This window comes from Eublepharis macularius, chromosome 7, assembly GCF_028583425.1.
Source record: "Eublepharis macularius isolate TG4126 chromosome 7, MPM_Emac_v1.0, whole genome shotgun sequence".
Taxonomy (NCBI): Eukaryota; Metazoa; Chordata; class Lepidosauria; order Squamata; family Eublepharidae; genus Eublepharis; species Eublepharis macularius.
Window position 1 is genome coordinate 106,495,535 of NC_072796.1, and position 20,691 is coordinate 106,516,225.

The 20,691-nt window shown below is 40.7% G+C and overlaps 1 protein-coding gene across 3 annotated transcripts in view; it reads left to right on the plus strand.

The window, feature by feature from the left end:
- The window catches only part of LOC129333704 (Y+L amino acid transporter 2-like), a 69,128-nt gene that overhangs the window by 24,042 nt on the left and 24,395 nt on the right, over positions 1-20,691 (plus strand). Inside the window, exon 1 of one of the 3 annotated variants that reach the window (XM_054985549.1) lies at positions 9,268-9,347. The exons of the other annotated variants lie outside the window; for them this stretch is intronic. The gene's annotated coding sequence lies outside the window, so the exon portion shown is untranslated. Of the gene's footprint in view, positions 1-9,267; positions 9,348-20,691 lie in introns of those variants that run through there. 3 annotated transcript variants of the gene reach the window in all.

Here is a 20,691-nt window from a genome sequence, read left to right on the forward strand (position 1 = left end):
TGATAGTTCCTCCTGCGTCTTCATTCTGAGTTTGGATGCTTCAGTTCTAGTTATTTCTTTATAAGTTAAACATTGTTGCTCATTATCAACAGCTCTCGGATCTATCACCTCATATGGAACTACCCACAAAGGAGTTCCTTCTTGTAGATAAATTCTGTACTTCTTCCAGATTGCATATAAACTTCTCCGTATATAATGATGCAGGAACATCGAGTTCACCTTTACTTTATCATGCCATAGGTATGCATGCCATCCAAATATTTTTTTATATCCCTCTAGGGCTAGTAATTTCTTATTCTTTAGCGTCATCCACTCTTTCAGCCACACTAGGCAGATTGCATCATGGTAAAGTCTCAAGTTGGGCAGTTGCATTCCGCCTCTTTCTTTTGCGTCTTGTAAAACTTTCATTTTCACTCGAGGCTTCTTGCCTGCCCACACAAAATCTGATATTTTCCTCTGCCATTTTTCAAATTGTTTAGAGTCTCTGATGATTGGTATTGTCTGTAGCAAAAACATTACTCTTGGTAACACATTCATCTTAACTGCTGCAATCCTTCCCAACCATGACAAATTCAGCCTGTTCCATTTAATCAAGTCTCTCTCTATCTGAGTCCATAGTTTCTCATAATTGTTTTTAAATAGATCTATATTCTTTGCAGTCAGTTCAATTCCCAAATATTTCACCTTACTTGTTACTTCACAGTCCGTTATTTCCATTAACAATTGTTGTTTCTGCTTAGTCATATTTTTGCATAGTATCTTTGACTTCTTTTTATTAATATAGAAACCTGCCAAATCTCCAAACTCCTTAATCTTATCTATCACTTTTGGCATGTTCTCCAATGGGTCCTCTACAATTAACATTATATCATCCGCAAATGCTCTGACCTTATATGAATAGTCCTTTATTTTTATTCCTCGAATTTCTTCATCTTGTCGTATTTGTATCATCAGGATCTCCAATACTAAAATGAACAACAGTGGAGACAACGGGCAACCTTGTCTTGTTCCTTTACTTATAGTCAATTTCTTGGTCGCTTCATCATTCACCACAATTGCTGCAGTCTGGTCTCTGTAAATTTCCTTAATTGCTCTGATGAATCTTTCTCCCAATTGTAGCTTTTCCATAGTGGCAAACATAAAGTCCCAGTTTAAATTGTCAAACGCCTTTTCAGCGTCAACAAAGAAGAAACCAACCTCTTTGTCACAACGCTTATCATAATATTCAATAGCATTGATCACTGTCCTTAAATTGTCTCTTATTTGTCTGTCTGGCAAAAAACCTGCTTGTTCCTCCTCTATAACCTCCGAGAGCCACCCCTTCAGTCTCTCCGCCAATATCTTCGCAAAAATTTTATAGTCATTATTAAGTAACGATATAGGTCTGTAATTTTTCACGTTAGTCAAGTCTTGGCCCTCTTTTGGGATCAATGATATGTTCGCTTCACTCCAGGTGTCTGGAAACCTTTGATCCCTTAGAACTCCATTGATCACCTCTTTTAGGAATGGTGCCAGTTCATTGGCCATTGTCTTATAAAATTTAGCTGTAAGTCCATCTGGCCCTGGCGCCTTTCCTAGATTTGCAGATTGTATTGCCTTACTTATTTCCTCGTCCGTTACTTCACTGTTCAATTTATTTCTCCAAGCTTCCGAGATTTCTGGAAGTTTCGTTTTCTCCAAATATGACGCTATTGATTCTTTATTTACTTCTTTCTTATTGTACAACTTAGCGTAGAATTTATAAAAGGCTCTACTGATGGTAGTCTGTTCCAAATACGTTTTGTTATCTTCACAAATTTTATTTATTATTTTCTTTTCCCTTCTCTTCTTCAATTGCCATGCCAGGTACTTCCCAGGTTTATTTGCACCTTCAAATGCTTTCTGATTCAGTCTTTTAAGGTTCCACTCCAATTCTTTATTACTCATTGCTGTTAGCTGTTCTTGAAGTATTTTAATTTCCTGATATAATTTCTTTTTCCCTGGTCTCTTTTTTAGCTGTGTTTCTTTGGCTTTTATTTTCTCCTCAATCTCTTGTCTTTTCTCCTCTTTCTTCTTTCTTGCTCTACCATTTAAGTCCATTAGTATGCCCCTTATAACCTTATAAGCATCCCAAACTTTATCAGTTGGTACTTCTTTATTCACGTTGTATTGTATGAAGAACTTTGTCTCTCTTCTCAGTATCTCCATATTCTCTCCTTCTTGTAGCAAGTCCTCATTTATTCTCCATGCTTTCCTTTTTCTCCTTTTCCCTAGTTTCCACATAATTGGGTTGTGATCTGAGCCTACCATCGGCATTATTTCTACCTCCTTAGTCCATAACGCTAAGTCTTTTGAGGCCCAGATCATGTCAATTCTTGATAATGTAGAATGCCTTGCAGAATAAAAAGTAAACTGTCTGCTTTTGGGATATTCTCTCCTCCATACATCTTCGAGAGTCTCTTGTTGAATCAACTCAAAAAAGAGCTTTGGTAATAATCCTCTTTTCTTTTGTGCCATTATTGTCTTTTTATCTAATTCCAAGTCTGTCACTCCATTGAAGTCTCCAGCAAGAATTATCTGGTCATATGAAAGATCGTCTCCAGCAAGAATTATCTGGTCATATGAAAGATCGTCTAAATGCTTCCCCAAATCCTCAAAGAAGCTTTCTTTTGCACCGTTAGGTGCATAAACTCCAACTACCAACACTCTCTTTAAGTTCCAAGTACATTCCACTGCTACAAATCTGGCTTCCACATCTTTCATTACAAATTTTGGCTGTAGCTCCTCTTTTACATACAACACCACTCCTCTTTTTTTCTTGCTTGAGGCCGCTACAAATTCCTTGCCCAATTTTCCCAATTTTAAATATTTTACATCCTGCTTTCGAATATGAGTCTCTTGCAAACAAACAATGTCACATTTTTGTTTTAATAGCCAGTGGAAGATATTTTTCCTCTTATTCGGTGAGTTTAGTCCATTTACATTCCAAGATAATACTTTACACTCCATACTCATAATCTTGTTGGTAAGTCTTTTTCATTGTCCCTTATAAATCGCTCCATCTCCCGCTCAGATCTAATGCGCTTTTTGGCACCTCCAAATTCAAAGGACAAACCTTCTGGAAGCTCCCATCTGTACCTAATTTTCATGTCCTTCAACATCTGGATTAGCGCTTTATATTTTTTCCGATCTAGTAACACTGATCTGGGTAATTCCTTCATTATGATAATTGTCTTGCCATCGATCTCCAATGGATCTTGAAACTGTTTAGTCACAATCTTCTCTTTCATGTTTCGTGTTGTAAATTGCACAATCACGTCTCTTGGTACTTTCCTCTGGGTTGCAATTCTCGAATTCACGCGATATGCCACATCGAGGATAGCCACAACTTCCTCCTCCTCCTTCCCCAGGTATTCAGCTAACACCTCAGTCATCTGTTCTTGCGCTGTCTTTCCTTCTATCTCCGGCAGACCGCGAAATCTGAGCTGCTTCTCCATGTGTCTACTTTCCGCAACCGCCATCCTTCCCCTCATCAGTCTCATCTCTGTTTGTTGCGTGTCTGCTAAGTTCTCCATCGCTCCTTCTACTGTTTTAACTCTCTGCTGCGTTCCTTGTAATTCATTTTGTATTGTTTCCATACCTTTCTTCACTTCTGACAGCTCCGATTTTACTTCTGACAGCTCCGATTTTACTGTCTGTTTAACCTCTTTGATCAGCTCCAATTTCATGTCTTTAAATTCTTTAATCACCTCTAAAAGTTTTTTATCCAGGTTTTCTATTGCCGATTGCCACTCTTTTTTCTACATCGTGGGGCTTGCTTTAGCTCGCTCCCACGAGTCCGCTCTCTTCCTTAACTCCGTGGCGTTAAATTTAGTACCTTTTTTATTTCAAATGTCCCGGTCTTCTTGCATAAATTAGTTTTTAAAGAGTCCAAAATGTCGGGCGTCTTTTCTCTATGGTCTCTCTATGATTTTATAATCCAAAATGGCCTACTTCCTTTTCCGCTGAAGCCGCGACCCTTCCCCTTTCAAAAATGGCGATTCCCTTCTTCCTGCCCTCCAGCAAGGGCCGCTTCTCTCCAGCCACTCTATTGTTGTTACGCACTTCCTATCTCCCGTCTTCCCACAGCAGATCTCACGATGGTGTCTTTTTCTCACAGCTCCATAACCACAGGTATTCAAAACAATAGTCCAATTTCTTTAATAACTTCTTTAAACTTAGTCTCTTTTCAAATGCAACTCTTGCCGAATCTTCCCCTCCTTTTCATTAATCTGTTGCAGTTTAAAAGTCTACTTTTTTTCCTCTCTGTTTTTATCAATCTGTCCCATATCGGAAGATAGTGATCTTTACCTTCTCGTTCACTTTTCTCGGGTTGTAATCGCTTTTTCGATTTTAACTTCTCCTCTCCACTTCTTCCCCCAATCGAAGCTTGGGTATGTAGGTCTTATGCCAGCCGAATTGGCCCCAAAACTGCCGCAGAGATTGTAGCCGACCCGTCGCGGGGTGGGACCTCAAGGATCGGGAGGGGACCCGTTGCGCAGAGCCCCCCCTCGTCCGAGATCTAACTCACCCTAGGGTCTTGAGCGTTCTTTGCCTGCTCTCCGCCTGAGAGCAGTCGGCCGAGGGCTATTTTCACCCCGCCGGCCGCTTAAAACGGCAGTCCGGTCAGCTCCGCAAATGGAGCTGCTTCAGACCTCCATGAATCCCAAACCGGAAGTCACACATATTAGTATTTCCTCGCGCAATTTTCTTTGGTGTTAGATACCACCTGTACATCATTTTATATACATTCTCTTTAATATTTGTACAAGTTGAAATCTTCAGTGTATTTTTCCACAAATGCTCCCAAGCTTCCATTGTTACTTCTTTATGAAAATTTATTGCCCATTTCACCATCTGGACTTTAACTGTTTCATCTTCCGTGTGCCATTTTAGAAGTATTTTATACATTTTCGAGATTTCTTTTTTACCTTCTTGTAAAATCACTTCTTCTAATTCTGACTTTTCCAATCTTATTCCTCCTTTTGAGCAGTCCGAGTTGTAAAGATCTCTGATTTGCCTATATTGAAACCATCCATAATGAGGACATAACTCTTCTTGCATTTTTATTTTTAACCTTTTATGTTCCATTATTGTTATCTCTTTATAGGTTAAACATTGTTGTTCATTATAAACAGCTCTCGGATCTATTACTTCGTATGGTACTGTAACGAGTCAGATCCCGTGTCTAAAACCAAGTTTCAACTTGCCAAGAGAAAGATGGATCTCTCTCCGGGGAAGCAGAAAGCAGTTAGTCTTTAGACCTGTCAAACAGATAAGTTCTTTGAACCAGCTGTTTATCAGTACATTTATTTATATAGGGTTCAATATTGCTTTGCAACTCCTTATCAAACACACAGACACCAATCTAGAGTTTATTTCACTTTATTGAAAATACACCCTAGTTTTTTAATGAAGCAAGCAATCAAAATATAAATGGCTATTAATATGAATCCTATAACAACAGAACATAGAAAGGCAATAAGAAATAAGTTCACTAACATTTCTCAATAAATCCTAAGTTTACATTGCTCAAAGTTTCTATGAAATACATAGGTAGAAATAGTTTCTCACCTAGATTCTCTCAAGAGATTTCTTCCATCAGTACCCTGCTTATTCTTTCTGTGTTTGCAATGATATACCTAATCATATGCAAATATTTAGGGTCTATTCACATGATAGCACAAACAAATATTGATTGGTTTGACACTTCACTGAATATTCATAATTTCATAGTACAGCCTTCCAATTAGTTAAAAAATTATGTCATAATCTGAACTGCACAACAAAACTACAAATCTCTAACAAGTGTCAGGAAAAGTTAAGTTGGACGATCACCATTGGTTGAATCTCTGATAGAGGAACATCAATCTCGGTAGAGTCCACTATTTTAATTAATTGTCAAAGGATGAAAGCACACCTGTTGAATTACCTTATACATAGAAAAAATACACTGAAAGTTCATGTAAAGTTTAAAAGTTCATCTAGAGTATAGAAGCTAGGCCTAGTATTGTTCAGTATTGATTATTGGCATATGATCTTAATCTATATTAGCATAACAGTACCACCCATGAGGGGATACCATCTTCCATATAGTCCTTGTATTTCTTCCAGATTGTGAAAAGGCTTCTTCTAATATAATGATGCAAAAACATAGAATCCGCTTTTACTTTGTCGTACCACAGAAATGCATGCCATCCAGTTTTTTATGTCCCTCCAAAGCCAGCAATTTACGGTCTTTTAGCATTATCCAATTTTTTAACCATACCAAACATATTGCCTCGTAGTATAATCTTATATTTGGCAGTTGCAGTCCACCTCTTTCTTTCGAATCTTGTAATACTTTCATTTTCACACGGGGTTTCTTGCCTGCCCACACAAAGTCTGAGATTTTCCTTTGCCATTTATCAAATTGTTTGAAGTCTCGGATAATTGGGATTGTTTGCAACAAAAACATCACACATGGTAACACATTCATCTTGATTGCTGCTATTCTTCCCAACCATGACAAGTTTAATTTATTCCAGAACCAGCCTGGTTTGTGATGAACTTTGGTTCGTATTTCAGTTCATGCCCATCTCTATAAAAGACCAGCCAATAGCTGTTTAGGTCCTAACGTTTCCAAAAATGGTTTATGTAACAATGGCATCACTAGAAGAATTACCATACCTTGTTCAACATGCAGAATTTCCATTATCTGGTCCTCAGTCCAGATTTTTCAATTGTCTAAATTTACTGTCTTTTATCTATATCAGGACAATTATGTAGTAGCAGAAACTCTGGGAATTTGAACTTCTGACTAGTTTAAATGATCTCCAAGAACCATGGGCAAATGAGGTTATGCTGTAAATAATCTACTTACTCATTTGAATTAGTCTCTTGTGTTTATTTGCATTCCTCCTGTAAGAAAGCACTGATCCTTAGAGAATATAATGCCAAGATGTGAGCAGTGAAATGACCTTTCACACTTTTTGTGTCAAGAGAGCAAAGTTCAAAGCTGATTATAAAAGTAAATCACTGAATTCCCTTTGATTTCAAAGGGCATAAGGATGAAGCCAAAGAGAAGACTGCGTAAGAACAGAGATGTCAGCTTAAACATTATTTTAACACATTCAAGTGTATACGGAAAAGAACAAATACCTTTTATTCAAACTATACATGAATGAATCAGACAAGGGGGTGCAATAGGGCAACTTGAAACTGTTCCAGTCTCATCAAGAAGGAATTACTAAAGTTCTTATTTGCAAATATTGTGATAACCACAATTAAGAGACTGGTGCACATATGAATCCTGATCTTGTATGCCATGTACACTATGATGTGTACAGGGCTGTATTATTCATAAGGCTGACTAGGCTGAAGCCTAAGGGCCCCACAGGGCCTAGGGACCTAGGGGCCCATCAATTTTTTTTTTTGCTGATGCAGAGAAGTTAGCCGTGTTAGTCTGTGGTAGCAAAATCAAAAAGAGTCCAGTAGCACCTTTAAGACTAACCAATTTTATTTTAGCATAAGCTTTCGAGAATCAAGTTCTCTTCGTCAGATGTCTGATACAGAGACTGGACAAACACAGAAGAGCAAGAGAGGGAAGAGGCAATTAGGGGGGGAGGGGGAGGGACTATGTGATGATACAATGTGACTATGAATGGTTATCACATTACCACAGGTAACAGATTTCCTTTACAGAGGTGGGGTCTGGGGGAGCTCAGTGGTACCTGGCGTGGGCTTTCGGGAACCACAGATCTCTTTGTCAGATGCATCTGGCAGGGAGAGCTGTGGTTATCGAAGGCCCATACTGCATTGGAATTGGATGGTCTAGCTGTTTGGCTTCTACAAACTAACAGGGCAAACTCCTTTGAAGCCAACTGATACACACACCAAAAGGAGATGTTTACATATACTAGCAAAGGAATGTTTTGATTGCTCCCTCCCCCTCCCCCCCTAATTGCCTCTTCCCTCTCTTGCTCTTCTGTGTTTGTCCAGTCTCTGTATCAGGCATCTGACGAAGAGAACTTGATTCTCGAAAGCTTATGCTAAAATAAAATTGGTTAGTCTTAAAGGTGCTACTGGACTCTTTTTTTTTGCTGAGGCACTGTTACCTGCGCCCCAGGGCTCTTATAGTTAAATGCACTTTGCACCGTAGCAATACATGTACATATATATTTATCCATATATATATTGTTATAAGTATACTATATATATGGCATTAAAGTAATGTGTGTATATATATTTTATTTATTTATTTATTTATTTATTTATTTATTTTTTTGGTCCGCCCTCCCTGCTAGGCGGGCTCAGTGCAGAGTACATCATTTCAATTTACATAAATAAAGTTTCAATTACATAAATATATATATACACACATTACTTTAATTCCATATTGCTTACCAGTTCCATTTTTTGTCCATATCTCTATTCCAATTTTCAGGCAAGAGTAATAAATAAAATTATACTCCCAAAATGTGCTTTCCTAAAGAGTTCTACTTGCTCAATAAAAAATATTTTAAAAACTGTGAATAGAATTCTTCAAGAGACCCTCAAGATGGATATAAGGCTATGTACTGTGGTCCAGTACCTACCGTACCAGGGTAAGGCTGTCAGCTGTAGGGGTATGTGCTTCGGGTATCTGATTTAGGTAAAATACCCGAATCGGGACCAATTCGGAAATCCTAAATCAAAGCTTCCCAAAGCATTTGTAACCCCTGGGGGTTAAATTTCAAGCCAGCAGCGACAGCAGTGGAGACCTTCTCCACCAGACAGCTAGCCAGCGTGGCCAGCTCCAGCCTTCTGCCTGGCCAAGTAAGTGAGGTGGGGGGGATGGGGTTTAAGGGTGGGAATGGGCCTCCCTCTTCCCCATCACTTCAGTATGCTCTGAATCTTTACAGAGCATACCAAAGTGACTTAGAAACCCGAATGTGAAGCAGCATGCCGCTTCGATTTTCAGGTTTTCCGAAGCTTTTCCCCGAATATTTTTCGGGTGCACACCCCTAGTCAGCTGTAGTGGGATGAAAGATTTAAGTGCTGGAGGGGCCCCGAAATACCTGAAAACCTAGGGGCCCAGCCATGGGTTATTACAGCCCTGGATGTGTACCTGGAACTCCTTAATGTGCAAGTTTCTTCATTTATTCCATTCATTACACAATACACATGTAATTTACCAAGATTCCTCTGGCTGAAAAGAGAGGAGGGGCAATTTTGGCTAATTCTCCTTTCTCACTGCAGCTCTTCCTATCTCTCCGTTGGCTTTCTAGCCACACAGATAACCTTCAACATCAACTTTTTAGGGACTGTTAAGGGAAGGAAATGCAGAGAAGATCTGCATCTACCACTTGGTAAGATTCCGATTATTTTTCTTCTGAAAATAGCTGATGGAATGGGCTCCATTCCACAAATGGTCATGCCATAACAAAACTGTGTTAATCTTTTAGATGCTACTTGCCCTGTTTGGTGGGGGGGGGAACTGCAGCTACCCTTCTGGAATGTTTAACCAATTAATAAATATTTGCTATGTTTGAACTTTGAGCACCATAATAGAGTGGGAGAATGAGATACTTTAATGAAGAACTATGTTTTTATTTGATTATTTGTTTGTGTTCTTTATATGCTGCCCTTCTCACTGAGACTCAAGGTAGATTACACAGTGTGAGTCAGTACAGTCAATTTCAAAGACATTTCAATAAACAATTTACAGGACTATTGTATGATTAGAAGTGAGACATAGAAGCAGGACTGGGGGAAACTCACAGTCTCCCCTCCAGTCACCTAGCCATTCTAGAGAGATACACACTTTCTGGTCATGCAATATCCTTGGAACAAAATATTCAAAGCCAGATTCCTCCATGCATTCTTCATTAGACATGTAAGGTAATACCTAACCCATATGAGTTATCCATTATTGCTCAGCTTCCTATTAATAATTAATAGTGAACAATTAATAGGTTTTACATTTCAAACCCAACCCCATAAAACATTTTCTCTTTCTTTAGACAATAGGAGCATTTATATTTGAAAAGTAAATACCGCACAGGCACAAAGAAAAGCAAGCCACAGGCTGGTACTGAATTTGAAGGATTTACTTTTCTTGCAGGATAAAAATCATTTTAGTTTCTCTGCAAGGCAAGATGCCCATTTTAGTACCAACCTCAGTAGGCTTTTCAAGAATTTTGTTCTGTAAGACAAAGACAAATCCTAAACAAGTCTACTTAGAAGTAAATCTCACTTTATTCAGTGGTGCTTGCTCCCCTGAAAAGGTTCTTAGGACTGCAATCTAATTTGGTTAAAAGTTTCTTATCATGCTGTTCAAATGCCACACACATACAATTTAGACAAAGCATTTTATTACCCCCCTTCTCTCCCTCTCCAAGTAAGAAAGGAAATACCTTCAACTGTCATATTTGCTTCTTCCTCTATTCCATGGGCCCTGATTTTGATCTAATCTTAGAAGCTAAGCAGTGTTGGCCTTGTTTAGTAATTGGATAAGAGATCTCCAGGGTCGCTCTGCAGAGGCAGACAAGGACAAACCACCTCTTGTAGTCTCCTGCCTTGAAAACTCCAGCAGGGGTCACCATAAGTTGGCTATGACTTGACGGCACTTTCCACCACCACCACCTGTTCCATTGTAAATATTGCATTGCAGGATTGGATTCTGAATACTTATTTATTCTATATAACAAAAGGAATGGTAATGTGTCTTAACAACTGTAGCTATCTCCTCAGTGGGCCTTAAGTATCAGAAAATGGCTCTGGCCAAGGGCCCATCAGGGCTTGGAAGGAAGCCTCCTGCAGGATGGGTGCAGATGTATGTCTGTGGGTAAAGAAAGCACAGTTTCGATGCTAGAAGAGAAAGAGAACAGCAGGCGTCCATTGCTGTGAGTTGGGGTAGTGGGCTGCCTCTATGCCTCTATCTGTGCTCTACCTGCATATTTGTGAATAAAGCAAACACCACATAATACCATTCATCTCTAGCGTCAGCTTAGGTGAAGCACTATACGTGGAATATGTTGTTGTTCAGGGCATGTGTGTGTGACAATATAATTAGGACCAAAACAGCCATGAGGGAGATCGCAGATCTTAATCAGTCTGTTACAGGTAAATTGTCCCTGCATGCTGCTGTGCTGTGACTTGGATCAAGGCCACACAGGACGGGGCTGTAATGATTTCAAGTAAATGTGTGCATGTGTCTTTAAATGCTTGGTGAGCTAGGTGAAGAGTGGGGGTGAAAGAGAGGGATGAGTGAGCGATATGATTGGTTGATGACTGAGAGTGTGGGTGGAGTGGATGCAGTTTGAGACTGACAGGGCAGAGAACAAAGTATCAGTCAGAAGAAAGCAGGCTAGCTGTGTGCTGCCTGAGTATACTGAAGTATTTATGAGAGAAATATAACCTGTGTGGAACCTGAACTGAGCATGTTTGTGAAAGGACACTCAGTCAGGGAAAGAGAGCCTAGCTGTGTGCTGCCTGCGGAGTTTTAAGCATTTCTGTGAATAGGAGTCAGAGAAAGAGAGCCTAGCTTTGTGCTGCCTGAGGAGTTTTAACCATTTCTGAGAGAAATATAGGGTTAGAGAAAGAGGCTAACTGTGTGTGAAGCCTTAGAAGAGATCTGTGTGAATGAGTTTATAGGAAGTAACTTTAAGAACCGAGAACTACGTTTATGAAACCGATACACTTCTTGACAAAATAAAAGTTTATTTTGTTTTGTTATATCCCAGAGTAGCTGTCTTTGCTACATCCCATTCCTATCCTCAGGGCCACATAGAACCACAAAGGAGCCTGACGCTTAGGAACGTTACCAAAGGGAAAACTTAAATAAAATATATTGGAATATAATATTTCTGGTGGCAGCAAACTACACAGAGGGTGTTAAGGGAAAGATTAAAAGAAAAATGTACTCAAAAGAAAGTAAAGGTCATAACAGGGGCCTTTCAAACCTGCCACACCCACACATGTGCACCAGGTTTTGCTAACTAAAACTAGGCTTTCCATACTGTCATTAGTATTCTTATATAAAACTGCTCATAACAGTGTGGGGAAACCAGCTGTGATAAGTGAAACCAAGAAGGCCCCTCTTCTCTTCCCACAGAGCCTAAATCCAAATGGTAGATTCACACATAGGTAATTTACCCTTTATAGATCGATATCACACCTATTTTGACCCAGGTAACTAGTATCAAGATGCTATGGTGCCCTCACCTCCTTTGTTCTGTGTTTGTTTGTGTGTGTGTTTTTAAGGTAGTGTGTGTCTCTTTTACAAACCACCCAGGAGATACTCTTTAGTCCTTTCTTGGCCATTTCTAGCCTGGTTAGTGTTGTATAAATTAATTAGATTAATTTATAAATGAATTTATATAACCCTAACAGTGGTTCAATCTGCTGCAAAAGAAGCTAAATTAGACAGTATTTTGTGGGCTACATAAGCTACATCGGTGATTAGAACATTTAAGCCCCTTATAAATTTCTCTTGATTTTGATCTGTTGTTACAGATTACAGATTTATTTATGTTCTATGTTATGTTATGAAGGCTTTTTTGCTGTATAGTATAATTATTTTCATTCTTTTTTTGTCACTGAACTCACTGCCTCTTTAATGCAGTAACAATGACTAAGGATCAAAACAGACAAGACCTTCATTGATCCCTAAGCATATCTCCCCAGAGTTTTGAAAGGGTAAATTTAAAGTGTACATAGATGCAATTCAAATTGGAAGTTGAATGAAGAGGAGATAAGGGGTTTAATCTTTTCATATGTGCATGTTTTTTCCTACTGAAACCATACCTTTTCCTATTGACCTTGGAAGGAAAAAAGACAGGAAAGAGAGTGCTAATAGAGGTTAGAAGGGAGGCAGCTCCAATATGCAGAATCATGCAGGGAAAGAAAAGTTAAACAATCCCCACATAGATTGTTTCCTCAGATGAACTCAATTGAAATTTAAGCTGTGCAAGCCTAAAATTGACTTTTAAATGACACTTGGAGATCCATGATGTCTGTCTGCCTTGTTAAATTTTCCTTCTGTTCTTTGGAAATTCAGAAGTCTTTGCCCTACACTTATTCTGATCCACACACACACACACACACACACCAGGCTACAGGTTTCCAAGAAGATGGGAAATCAATGAACATGAGGGGCACAAGCCTGCTTTTAAGGAACCCCAGCCCCTTACCCTTTTACCCCATTGAACTAGCTGCCACCAGCTAAACTAGGGGTGTGCATAACAGAAAAAACAAGCCAAAAATACACACCAAACTTGCTGGTTCAGCTTGTTAAAGCGGCTTCAGGAATGCTGAACAAAATTCAGGAAACTAGATCGTAATGAGTCCCTCCGACCAAAAAGTTTGTGTGTTTCATTTTGTTTCATACCTTCCAGCAGCAGGCAGGCACTGGGCTCACTTGACAGGGCAGCAGTTTGTTTCCCTGAACAGCGCCAATCAGATCCCAAGGGGAGAAAGCCCTTAGGTTATTCATTAACTCTGTGGGCTGGAAGGGAAATGAGACCAATGAGCATCTACCCACCCCACTTTGTTGCTACCCCAGAAATGGCATTGTCTTCCTCCCTGCCAATTGGGTCCTTGTATGGGGAGACCCCTCCTATCAGCTTGGAAATGTTTGGAAGGGAGACTTCAATCATAGGCTGCACTTCAAAAGACAAGATAGGTCTGTTTGGGCAGAGGGGGGAGGATTCAGACAGGCATTCTGCCTGCCTGCCTGCCTGCCTGCCTGCCTGCATTGGGGCAATGGAGAAGATTGATGGCAAGAATGCCCTGTTTTGCAGCACAATGCTGAGCATCAAAAGGAAAGATTTGTTCCCTTGTTGTGGGAACAAAACTACAAAGCACAAGGAAACATAACAACAACAGTCAACAGCATAATGCAAAGGTAATGAGTTACTGGCACTATAGAAAAAGAAAAAAGTGAACACGAATGCTATAGAATCACACTTGTTGAAGCGCTGTCCTACTTGGGAATGCCCTACTGCCACAACTCCACCTGCCAACACTCTCTTTTTATGGGTCCATTGTTGTGTGTGTGTGTGTGTGTTATTGTGCTTGGGAAAAAACCTCAATGGATCAAAGGTTTAGGCTAGAAAGGGTTCTAATGATTGATGCTGTTTCTGGTTAAGCATGAAAACAGCTGCCTTGGGGCCTTGTTCCCCAACCCCACCCCTCTTGAAAAGAACGGCGTGCATTTGTATATGTGCAGCCAACATGTGTGCAACGGGCCAAAACTCATGAAAATGAAAGAAACCAAATTGATCAGTTCTGAGCTGGCACCAGACCAACCAGAACAAACTAGTAACAGAACAGAACTATTCTAGAGCCCCTGGAACCAAAAATTAAATGGAAATTTTCTTGGTGCATACCCCTAATCTGTAGCCATGGGCACTCCAATCTCATCCCTGCAAACCCTGATAGGCAGCTCTGACGGCCAAACATAGACCTCCTGTGTTGCTGAATGGGACCCATGCTTATAAATAGTTGTGGTCTCCCAGGCTGGGTTTCACTTTCTGCGAGCAGTTGAGTGGGACAGAGCTCTTGCTTGCCACTTGCTAGCCTTTGGGGAGGGAGACTGAGAGTACAATTGAGCTTGGCTTCGTGGGATAGGGATCTATCTCCTCTGGTTCCAGGGCTGCTGCCTGGCTCTGGGGCCAAGCTCAGTGGGCACCTCGGCTGAGGGCTCACATTGATTATTGATCAGAGCCTGATCAGGTCAGGTCTGTGGGAGTGGTGGGCTAGGGCTCTAGTCCCTCCCTCCCTCTGGTTCCAGGGCTACTGCCAGGCCCTGGGGCCAAGCTCAGTGGGTACCTCGGCTGAGGGCTCACATTATTATTAATCAGTGCCTGATCTGTTCAGGTCTGTGGGAGTGGTGGGCTAGGGCTCTAGTCCCTCCCTCCCTCTGCTGCTGTCGGGTATCTCCTAAACTGGAGCCTCAGGCGAGGACACCCAGTAGCTGGGGGATCAGGCTGCCCCTGGGTGAATGTCATGTCCTCCCCCCACACCAGGAATACCAGCACGTTCCACTTTGGCCTGGAGGGTGGGTACATGGGGGGTGCCGCCAGTGAGCAGCCAGACCCCCCGCCCCCTAATGGGGAGGTGGCTCGTCGCTGCCTCCCCATGCCCACCAGGCTCGGCAGCCGCCAGCCATTCCTGCCCTCGCTGGGAATACCAAGGTGCTCCACTTTGGCCTGGCGGGCAGGCACATGGGGGTGCCGCCAGCGAGCGGCCAGACCCCCCGCCTCCTCCTGTGCCTGCCAGGCCTGGCAGCCGCCAGCATCACCCACCGTTCCTGTACCAACGCACTCCACTTTGGCCTCCACGAACCGGTTCGGCAACGGGAGATGTTTGTTGCGGTTTGCAAATTCAGGATCGTTGTCTGCACTGAACCACGATCCGCTGGTTCGTTAATTTTTTTTGGTTCGTGCCCATGTCTACTTATGACAACAGAAAATGGTTGTTACAGACTTCACTCAGCTATTCTGGCAATGTTCAGTCCTTGAGCTTGTTCAGCTTGCAGAGCGTGAGCTGAATCTTTAACCTTTCCTCCCCAGCTGGGAGGGGTTCTGTTTGACCTATCTTGAAACTGAGGCTGAGTCCCATTTTTCCTGCCAGCTGCCATCTAACCACTGAAGTTCAGAGCCTGGATGTGAGGGCCTCTCCTGTCAGGGTATCAAAAATAATCCACCTGGCGACTTCCGGTTTGGGATTCATGGAGGTCTAACGCAGCTCCATTTGTGGAGCTGACCGGATTGCCGTTTTAACCGGCCGGAGGGGTGAAAATAACCCGCGGCCGACTGCTCTCAGGCGGGGAGCAGGCAAAGAACGCTCAAGACCCTAGGGTGAGTTAGATCTCGGACGAGGGGGGGCTCTACACAAGGAGTCTCCCCCCCGATCCTTGAGGTCCCACCTTGCGACGGGTCGGCTATAATCTCTGCGGCAATTTTGGGGCCAATTCGGCTGGCATAAGACCTACATACCCAAGCTTCGATCGGGGAGGGAAGTCGAGAGGAGAATTTAAGATCGAAACAGCGATTACAACCCGAGAAAGCTGGAGAGAAGGTAAAGATCGCTATCTCTTGAAACGGGACAGATTGACAAAAACAGAGAGGAAAGAAAGTAGACTTTCAAACTGCAACAGACTAGCGAAAAGGAGGTGAAGACTCGGCAGGAGTTGTATTTTAAAAGAGACTAAGTTTAAAGAAGTTAGTACAAAAATCGGACTATTGTTTTGAATACCTGTGGTTTTGGAGCTGTGGGAAAAAGACACCATCGCGAGACCTGCTGTGGGAAGACGGGAGACAGGAAGTGCGTAACAACAATAGAGTGGCTGGAGGGAAGCGGCCCTTGCCAAAGGACAGGAAGTGGGGAATCGCCATCTTTGAAAGTGGAAGGGTCGTGGCTTCAGCGGAAGAGGAAGTAGGCCATCTTGGATTATAATAACATAGAGAAACCATAGAGAAAAGACGCCCGACATTTTGGATATAAAAAATTAATTTTGGCAAAGATTGGGACATTTAAAAAAAAAAAAGGAAAACGTTTAATTATACGCCACGGAGCTGAGGAAGAGAGCAGATTCGTGGGAGCGAGCTAAAGCAAGCCCCACGATGTCGAAAAAAGAGTGGCAATCGGCAATAGAAAACTTGGACAAAAAACTTATAGACATGATGAAAGAACTTAAGGACACGAAATTGGAGCTTATTAAAGAGGTCAAGGAAGTTACACAGACAGTAAAGTCGGAGCTGTCAGAAGTGAAAAAAGGTGTGGAAACGATTAGCAGTGAACTACAAGGAACGCAGCAGAGAGTTAAAACAGTAGAAGACGCGATGGAGAATTTAATAGACACGCAACAAACAGAGATGAGGCTGGTGAAGGGGAGGATGTCAGTTGCAGAAACTAAACACATGGAGAAGCAGCTTCGTTTTCGTGGTCTGCCAGAAGTGGAAGGGAAGTCAGCGCAAGAACAGATGATTGAGGTGTTGGCTGATTACCTGGGGAAGGAGGAGGAGGAAATTGTGGCTATCCTAGATGTGGCGTATCGTGTGAACTCGAGAATTGCAACCCAGAGGAAACTACCAAGGGATGTGATTGTGCAGTTTACAACTAGAAATATGAAAGAGAGGATTGTGACCAAACAATTTCAAGATCCATTGGAGATTGATGGCAAGACGATTATTATAATGAAGGAACTGCCCAGATCAGTGTTATTGGACAGGAAAAAATATAGAGTGCTAATTCAGACTTTGAAGGACATGAATATCAGATACAGATGGGAGTTACCGGAAGGAGTGTCCTTTGAGTTTGGAGGGGCAAAAAAACGTATCAGATCTGAGCGGGAGATGGAGAGATTTATCAAGGACAATGAAAAAGACTTACCAACAAAACTATGAATATGGAGTGTAAAGTATTATCTTGGAATATAAATGGACTAAACTCACCGAATAAGAGAAAAAATATTTTTCATTGGCTACTAAAACAAAAATGTGATATTGTTTGTTTGCAGGAGACCCACATTAGAAAACAGGATGTAAAATATTTAAAATCTGGAAAATTGGGCAAAGAATTTGTAGCGGCTTCCAACAAGAAAAAAAGAGGAGTGGTGTTGTATATAAAAGAGGAGCTGCAGCCAAAATTTGTTATGAGAGATGTGGAAGCTAGATTTGTAGCAGTGGAATGTAATTGGAACTTAAAGAGAGTGTTGGTAGTCGGACTTTATGCACCTAACGGTGCAAAGGAAAGCTTCTTTGAGGACTTAAGGAAGCACCTAGACGATCTTGTATATGACCAGATAATTCTTGCTGGAGATTTCAATGGAGTGACAGATTTGGAATTAGACAAAAAGACTACAAAAGCACAAAAGAAAAGAGGACTATTGCCAAAGCTTTTTTTTGAGTTGATTCAACAAGAGACTCTCGAAGACGTATGGAGGAGAGAATATCCTAAAACCAAACAGTTTACTTTTTATTCTGCAAGGCATCTTACATTATCAAGAATTGATATGATCTGGGCCTCAAAGGACTTAGCGCTATGGACTAAGGAGGTAGAAATAATGCCGATGGTAGGCTCAGATCACAACCCAATTATGTGGAAATTTGGAAAAGGGAGAAAAAGGAAAGCCTGGAGAATAAATGAGGACCTGTTACAGGAAAGTGAGAATATGGAAACACTGAGAAGAGAGACTAAGTTTTTTATACAATACAACGTGAATAAAGAAGTACCAACCAGTAAAGTTTGGGACGCGTACAAGGCGGTTGTAAGGGGCATACTAATGGACTTAAATGGTAGAGCAAGGAAAAAGAAAGAGGAGAAAAGACAAGAGATTGAGGAGAAAATAAAGGCCAAAGAAGTACAGTTAAAAAAGAGACCAGGGAAAAAGAAAATACATCAGGAAATCAAAATTCTTCAAGAACAGTTAACAGCAATGAGTAACAAAGAATTGGAGTGGAACCTTAAAAGACTGAATCAAAAAGCTTTTGAGGGTGCTAATAAACCTGGGAAATATTTGGCATGGCAATTAAAGAAGAAAAGGGAAAAGAAAATAATAAATAAAATTTGTGAAGAAAACAAAACGTATTTGGAGCAGACTACCATTAGCAGAGCCTTTTATAAATTTTACGCTAAGCTGTATAATAAAAAAGAATTAAACAAAGAATCAATAGCATCATATTTGGAGAAAACTAAACTTCCAGAGATCTCGGAAGCTTGGAGAAATAAGTTGAACAGTGAAGTAACTGATGAGGAAATAAATATGGCAATACAATCCGCAAATCTAGGAAAGGCGCCAGGGCCAGATGGACTTACGGCTAAATTTTATAAGACAATGGCCAATGAACTGGCACCATTCCTAAAAGAGGTGATGAACGGAGTTTTTAGGGATCAAAGAATTCCAGACACTTGGAGCGAAGCGAATATATCATTGATCCCAAAAGAGGGCCAAGATCTGACTAGCGTGAAAAATTATAGGCCTATATCATTACTCAATAATGACTATAAAATTTTTGCGAAGATATTGGCGGAGAGATTGAAGGGGTGGCTCTCGGAAGTCATAGAGGAGGAACAAGCAGGCTTTTTGCCAGACAGACAAATAAGAGACAACTTAAGGACAGTGATCAATGCTATTGAATACTACGACAAGCGTTGTGACAAAGAGGTTGGTTTCTTCTTTGTAGACGCTGAAAAAGCGTTTGACAATTTAAACTGGGATTTTATGTTTGCCACTATGGAAAAGCTACAACTGGGAGAAAGATTCGTCAGAGCAATCAAGGAAATCTATAGAGACCAGACTGCAGCAATTGTAGTGAATGATGAATTGACCAAAAAATTGACGATTAGTAAAGGAACAAGACAAGGTTGCCCGTTATCTCCATTGTTGTTCATTTTAGTATTGGAGATTCTGATGATACAAATTCGACAAGATGAGGAAATACGAGGAATAAAAATAAAGGACTACTCATATAAGGTCAGAGCATTTGCAGACGACATAATGTTAATTGTAGAAGACCCACTGGAGAACATGCCAAAAGTGATAGGCAAGATCAAGGAGTTTGGAGATTTGGCAGGTTTCTTCATTAACAAAAAGAAGTCAAAGATATTATGCAAAAACATGACTAAGCAGAAACAACAATTGTTAATGGAAACAACGGATTGTGAAGTAACTAGTAAGGTGAAATACTTGGGAGTTGAGCTGACTGCAAAAAATATAGATTTGTTCAAGAATAATTATGAAAAATTATGGACTCAGATAGAGAGAGACTTGATCAAATGGAATAGATTGAACCTGTCATGGTTGGGCAGGATTGCAGCAGTTAAGATGAATGTGTTACCAAGAGTAATGTTTTTGTTACAGACAATACCAATCATCAGAGACTCTAAACAATTTGAAAAATGGCAGAGGAAAATATCAGATTTTGTTTGGGCAGGCAAGAAGCCTCGAGTGAAAGTAAAAGTTTTACAAGATGCAAAGGAGAGAGGCGGAATGCAACTGCCCAATCTGAGACTTTACCATGATGCAATCTGCCTAGTTTGGCTAAAAGAGTGGATGACATTAAAGAATAAGAAACTATTAGCCCTAGAGGGATATAAAAAAATTTTTGGATGGCACGCATACCTATGGCATGACAAAGTAAAGGTCAACTCGATGTTCCTGCATCATTTTGTAAGGAGAAGTCTATTTACAATCTGGAAGAAGTATAGAACTTACTTACAAGAAGGAACCCCCTTGTGGGTGGTTCCATATGAGGTGATAGATCCGAGAGCTGTGGATAATGAACAACAATGTTTAACGTATAAAGAAATAACTAAGATTGAAGTATCTAAACTTAGAATAAAGACGCAAGAGGAACTATCACCTAACTATGATTGGTTTCAGTATAGACAGATTAGAGACTTATACAACTCAGACTTTGCAAAAGGGGGCATACGAACAGAGAACTCGGAACTAGAGCAGACCCTTCTTAAAGAAGACAAGAAAAGAATATCCAAGGTATACCAAGTATTGCTGAAATGGTATACTGAGGATGAGATAGTTAAAACACAGATGGTGAAATGGGCTATAAATTTCAATAAAGAAATAACAATGGAGGCATGGGAATACTTGTGGAAAACTACAATGAAGACAACGACATGTATTAATATTAAAGAGAACATTTTCAAAATGATCTATCGTTGGTACATGACACCAAAGAAGATTGC